Source organism: Hemitrygon akajei, chromosome 18, assembly GCF_048418815.1.
Source record: "Hemitrygon akajei chromosome 18, sHemAka1.3, whole genome shotgun sequence".
Lineage (NCBI taxonomy): Eukaryota > Metazoa > Chordata > Chondrichthyes > Myliobatiformes > Dasyatidae > Hemitrygon > Hemitrygon akajei.
Genome location: NC_133141.1, coordinates 18,427,834 through 18,433,872, shown reverse-complemented (window position 1 = coordinate 18,433,872; position 6,039 = coordinate 18,427,834).

The window sequence follows — 6,039 nt, the reverse complement described above, 5'->3', positions numbered from 1 at the left end:
GCAGTGCGGATCTGGGCTTGGTCGGGGTGTCAGATGACAGAAATGGGAATGGTAATATCGAGATAGAGGAGGGGCTCGGCACGCCCTCTCTGCCATGGGTTCCAACCTGTCCGCTTGCGCAGGGTAACCGCTCTCGATGCCTCGGGCCAAACTGGCGTCAGCAAGAATGAGTGAGGCCGGGAAACAAGAGCGCCCTCGTGGTGTTCGATCAAGAGCATTAAAAGACTGTTGAACTGCTCTGCCCACTTGACCGGTGGTTGATATTTATCGTACGGAGAGGTGGGCTGAGCAACAGAGGAGCGAGCCTTTCTGAATTGAAATTTCTTTTGGGCAGTGTTTCAAAATAACCAATCTTCTTTGTCCATGAGCGAACCTGGAGCTTCTTTCCGTTATTCAGTTCAAGTACAACAGAGCAGATGATGCTACTGAGGTGGAAGAATATGGAGCTCGTCCTTCAATGTCCCTTGAAGTTGCTTGCGTTTTTCTGTTTGTCTTTGTGTAACATACAATCGCTTTAAAACTCGAACTCTTTTAAATTGTGGAACATTAAAATCATCTGCTTTACTTAGAAAATCGCGGTGCAGAGAGCAAGATAAACTATCGGGGCTGGCTTGTCAAACAGAGGGGCATATTGCAATAGGAGCCATGATTTGGGAAGAATATATTAAAACTCCTTGAGCTTAGGGGAGTAAAAGAAAACGAATTTAAACTAGAACACTTGTATATTCGGTTGTACTGTATGGGCATTTTGACATAAGTTGCATATTTCATTGTGATTGGACAACATTTAGGTCATATTTGTACATTGATCCATTTGGAAGTGGAACGTGTGCTTTAGTTGAATGATTCTGAGCCAATCCGATTAAATAATTGATTTTTGACCATGAGTGTCATCACCACCACCAAGATTCTGTGGAGGATAACCCAACCCAGGCTGTTGTCTTAAGCTCATATGAAGATTTAATTATCATTTTCTTTAATTAAAAGAGTGAAAATATATCTTAAAAAGGCAAAACAAAAATATCATGTAAAAGCTGCATTGTTGATCTTGGACATCAGAGACACCTCTGTTGTCACTGAATATTTGCAGTAGCCCACTGTTGGCGAAGTTATAGTAATAGTTTGCATTTATGTAACAATTCATAACACATGACACTTCACTGGTGTGAAACCATGAATCAGAGCCATTTTTAATAGATCAAGTAGACAGCTATTACATTGTACTTTAGAGAGGTTGATGGAGAGATGGATTGATACAAGAGAGAAGGCTGATACAAGAGTGCAGATGCTTTAATCTGAACTGGAACAAAACCTGCTGGAGGAGCTGAGTGGGTCAGGCAGCATCTGTGGAGACAAGAGGACAGTTGACATTTTGGGTCAAGATCCTTTGTCTGAATTGGAATCATCGGCTATCCCTGTGCCTCACAGTTTCTGCCTGACGTGCTGAGTTCCTCCAGCAGTGCCAACCAAGTCATGCATGCCCGCATTTGGCCCATATCCCCCTAAACATCTCTTATCTATGTGTTTATCCAAATATCTTTTAAATGTTATTATTGTACCTGCCTCAATGGCTTCCTCTGGCAACTCATTCCATATACCCAGCATATACCCACTGATGTCACCACTGTTGTTGGCAGACTCTCAGATAGTGAAAAAGTGACATACAGGAGTGAAGTAGATCTGTTGGAGTGCTGTCACATCAACAACCTCACATTCAATATTAGCCAGACCTACGAATTGATTCTGGACTTCAGGAAGGAGAAGTCGGGCAAACACACACCAGTCATTGAAGAGCCAGTGGTGGAAAGGGTGAGCAACTTCAAGTTCCTGGGCATCAGTGTTTTAGAAGCACTACCTGAGGCACAACAAATTGATGCAGCAGTTCTGCTTTATTAGGAATTTGATAAGATCTGGTAAGTCATGAAAGATACACTAGTGAAGTTTAAGAGACTACTAGACAGGTATATGGAGGAATTTAAGGTGGGGGGTTATATGGGAGGCAGGGTTTGAGGGTCAGCACAACATTGTGGGCCGAAGGGCCTGTAATGTGCTGTACTATTCTATGTTCTATGTTGGCCTTTATAAATCAGAGCATTGAGTATAGGAGTTGGGATATAATGTTAAAATTGTACAAGGCATTGGTAAGGCCAAATTTGGAGTATTGGGTACAGTTCTGGTCACTGAATTATAGGAAAGATGTCAACAAAATAGAGAGAGTACAGAGGAGATTTACCAGAATGTTACCTGGGTTTCAGCACCTAAGTTACAGAGAAAGGTTGAACAAGCTAGGTCTTTATTCTTTGGAGCGTAGAAGGTTGAAGGAGGACTTGATAGAGATATTTAAAATTGTGAGGGGGATAGATAGAGTTGACATGGATAGGCTTTTTCCATTGAGAGTAGGGGAGATTTGAACAAGAGGACATGATTTGAGAGTTAAGGGGCAAAAGTTTAGGGGTAACACAAGGAGGAATTTCTTAACTCAGAGAGTGGTAGCTGTGTGGAATGAGCTTCCAGTAGAAGTGGTAGAGGCATGTTCGATATTGTCACTTAAAGTAAAATTTGGATAGGTATATGGACAGGAAAGGAATGGAGGGTAATGGGCTGAGTGCAGGTCGGTGGGACTAGGTGAGAGTAAGCGTTTGGCATGGACTAGAAGGGCCGAGATGGCCTGTTTCCGTGCTGTAATTGTTATATGGTTAAACCAGAAATTTCCCATCAGGTCCCTTTTAGAAGTTTCATCTCTCAGCTTCAACCTATTTCCTCTAGATTTGAGTTCCCTTTTCCTTGGAAAAAGACCATGTGCATTCTCTTAATGATTTTATATACTTTGTCATCCCTCAGTCTCCTATGTTACAAGGAACAAAGTCCTCGACTACAACCTCTACCTATAGCTCAGGCCCTCAAGTCCTAACAACATCCTTGTAAATCTTCTCTACACTCTTTCCAGTTTAATAAACTATTTCATTTAATGGAGAGACCAAAACTGAATACAGTACACAAAGTCATAAAAGGGTTTGGAGTCAAGGACAAGGCTTTTATATTTGAGACTTTCCCTTTGAGCTGGAACGTTCAAGGATATCTTCATAGGAGCTTGAGGAGATAACGGCATGTCACCAAAGATGTTTGCAAATTTCTACAGATATACAGTGGAGAGCATTCTGATTGCTTGCATAATAGCCTGGTATGGAGGCTCCAATGCCCAGGATTACAAGAGGCAACAGAGGTTTGCAGACTCATCCAGTTCCATCACAGGCACAACCCTTCCTGCCATCTCACGTGGTAGGTTACTTAGGATTGAGATGAGGTGAATTTTTTTCACTCAGAGTGTGGTAAACCTTTGGAGTTCTGTGGATGCACATCCATTTAAAACAACAATGGATGGAATTCTGGATTTCAAGGAATGTGCGGATAGTGCTGGAAAAACTATCAGAAGATCAGTCTTTTACCTCAATTTAGGCTTGATGGGCCAGATGACATACAGATGCTACTAATCTTTATGTTCTTATGACTGTTCTGATGATTAATGCTTTCCAGATACCAATTTGCCTGTCTACACAGGTTGTTCACTCTACCCTTCTCAGTTTCTCAGTTCTAGTGAGGCATGAGACACCTTGAATTCCTGCAACAGGAATATATGAAGACCAAGTGTGAATAGTGGAATGAATGCACAGTAGCCCAAGCTAGCCACTTACTTGCCTAACTCTGACAGAGTCTCCTGATCCCACATAAGGTTTTTCAACCACATCAGAAGTCACAGAACTGGACTGAAAGATTGCCATCCTCCTCAAAGCCGAAAAGAAGATGAAGAAGAAAGTGGATGAATGAGACCTGGAAGTTTTAAGATGGGCAACTGAAGACGAGAACACTAAAGTAGTTGTCTAGATGTGACAAATACATGGATGAGAGTTTCAGCAGCTGAGGTGATGGGCCAGAGACGGATTTGTATTATGTTATGGAGATGACACTACATGAAAAGCTGTGTTTGAAAATGTAAGTCAAAAGTTGCTTGTAGTCCTTTGCTCGAGAAACAGGTTATTGCTAAAAGGAAATAAATAAACATTAACATTTTTATAATGCAGCACATCCCAATCTGATGGCTTGGGAACACTCTAGTGCAGTACAGGTCATTTCAGAATTACCAGCACCCATTACATCCAAACAAACTCCCATAAATTTATTAAATTAGAATGGCTGATGTGCACACATACGTTTTCCTTCAGAAAACAGCAGAACTAGTTTTCCTCTTTATAGAAATTATTCTTTCTTATCAGTCTTATGTGCTTTTGATGCCATTTATTACAATACCGTGGAGATATGGTTTCTGTATTGACTTTTGTGTATTTTCCACCTGATGGACAAACTTGACTTTTAGATATCAGTACAAATGAAACCTGTTTGCTACCCAGGGTTGGACTATGTTGAGGCTCCAGAGTCAGTGTGCAACACTAAACCAAGACTCAGACTGCCCTCTCGTGGACATAAAGATCACAAAGAACAATTGGATGAAGAGGAAGGAAATTGTTCAGGACTCCTGGGCCAATATCTCATCATCAATTAGTGTTATTAAAGCTCATTATCAACTTTTCTGTTTGTAGGAGCTTGCTGTGTTGGTTATTGTACTGTCTGATCTAATTCAAATTGCTTTATTGGTGTTGGGAGACACTGATGTTGGGAAATTAAATAGTATTTTCTTCTGTTAATAGCCATCAAGCTACTATTTGAAAAGTGACATAATTTGTGACTAGAAAGAGGATTACTTTTATCTGGATTGTAAAAGCAATGTTATGACATAAAAGCCAAAATTGGCTGGTTGAATAGTTTTCCAACAACAACCTTGCACTTAACATCAGCAAAGCCAAGGAATTGGTTGTGGACTTCAGGAAGTAGATGTCAGGGAACACACACCAGTCCTCGTCGAGGGATCAGCAGTTAGAAAGGGTGAGCAGCCTCAAGTTCTTGGGTGTCAACATCTGGTGAGGATGTATCCTGAGCTCAACTCATTGACGCAATCATGAAGACACACCGGCAGCTATATTTTGTTAGGAGATTGAGATTTGCTATTTCACCAAAGATTCCAGCAAATTTCTACAGATGTACAGTGGAGACCATTCTGACTGGTTGCATCACAGCCTGATAGGAAGGCTTTAATGTACAGGATCAAAAGAGACTGCAGAGGATTGTAAACAGAGCTAATTTCAACACGGACACAAACCTCCCCACCATTGGGGACATTTTAAACTGGTGCTGCTTCAAGAAGGCAGCGTCCATCACTCTTTGGGACATGCCCTCTTCTCATTAAAGGTACCAAGGTACAGGAGCCTGAAGACCCTCATTCAACATTTTAGGATCAGGTTCTTCCCCTCTGTCATCAGATTTATGAACAGTCCATGAACCTATGAACACCACCTCACTATTCTTCTTTGGCCCTGCTTATTTATTGATTGTAACATAGTAATTCTTAAGCTTTGCATTGTAGTGCTGTCACAAAACAACAATTTTCACAACATATGTCAGTGATAATACACTTGATTCTGATTCTGGTGGACCGCCCACACCAACTTGCTTTTCATTTGAAGTTATATCGTGACACCTGCAGGCTACAAGTTGTTGTTGCAACCTATGGTGTCTCACAATCTCTGTGCTTCTAAATGAGCAGTTACATTTATTTTGATGAATTAATATTCTAATATTTTTTGAGAATATCTGTTGACTGTGAAGATCTGTTTTGAGATGAAACAGTTTGACGGTATTTTTTCCTTTGTGAAAGGTATTACAAAGATTTTGTGAACCTTTTATCATCCTTGTTGACTTATTTATTGCAGATAAATTGCAGAATGTAATGTTGCTTTAAAATGTTCAGCAATCCCTCCTTGAAGATCTATCCATTTTGCCATTTTACTCCTACAATTTAATTTGAGACAATATTCTGGATTAATTTTTTCTATACCATTTTGTTACTTCTTTATATGATTTTATAGGCTTCTCGGTTGAGGAATTCATGCAAAAAATTGAGTAACAGATTTAATTGCTTCAATCTAG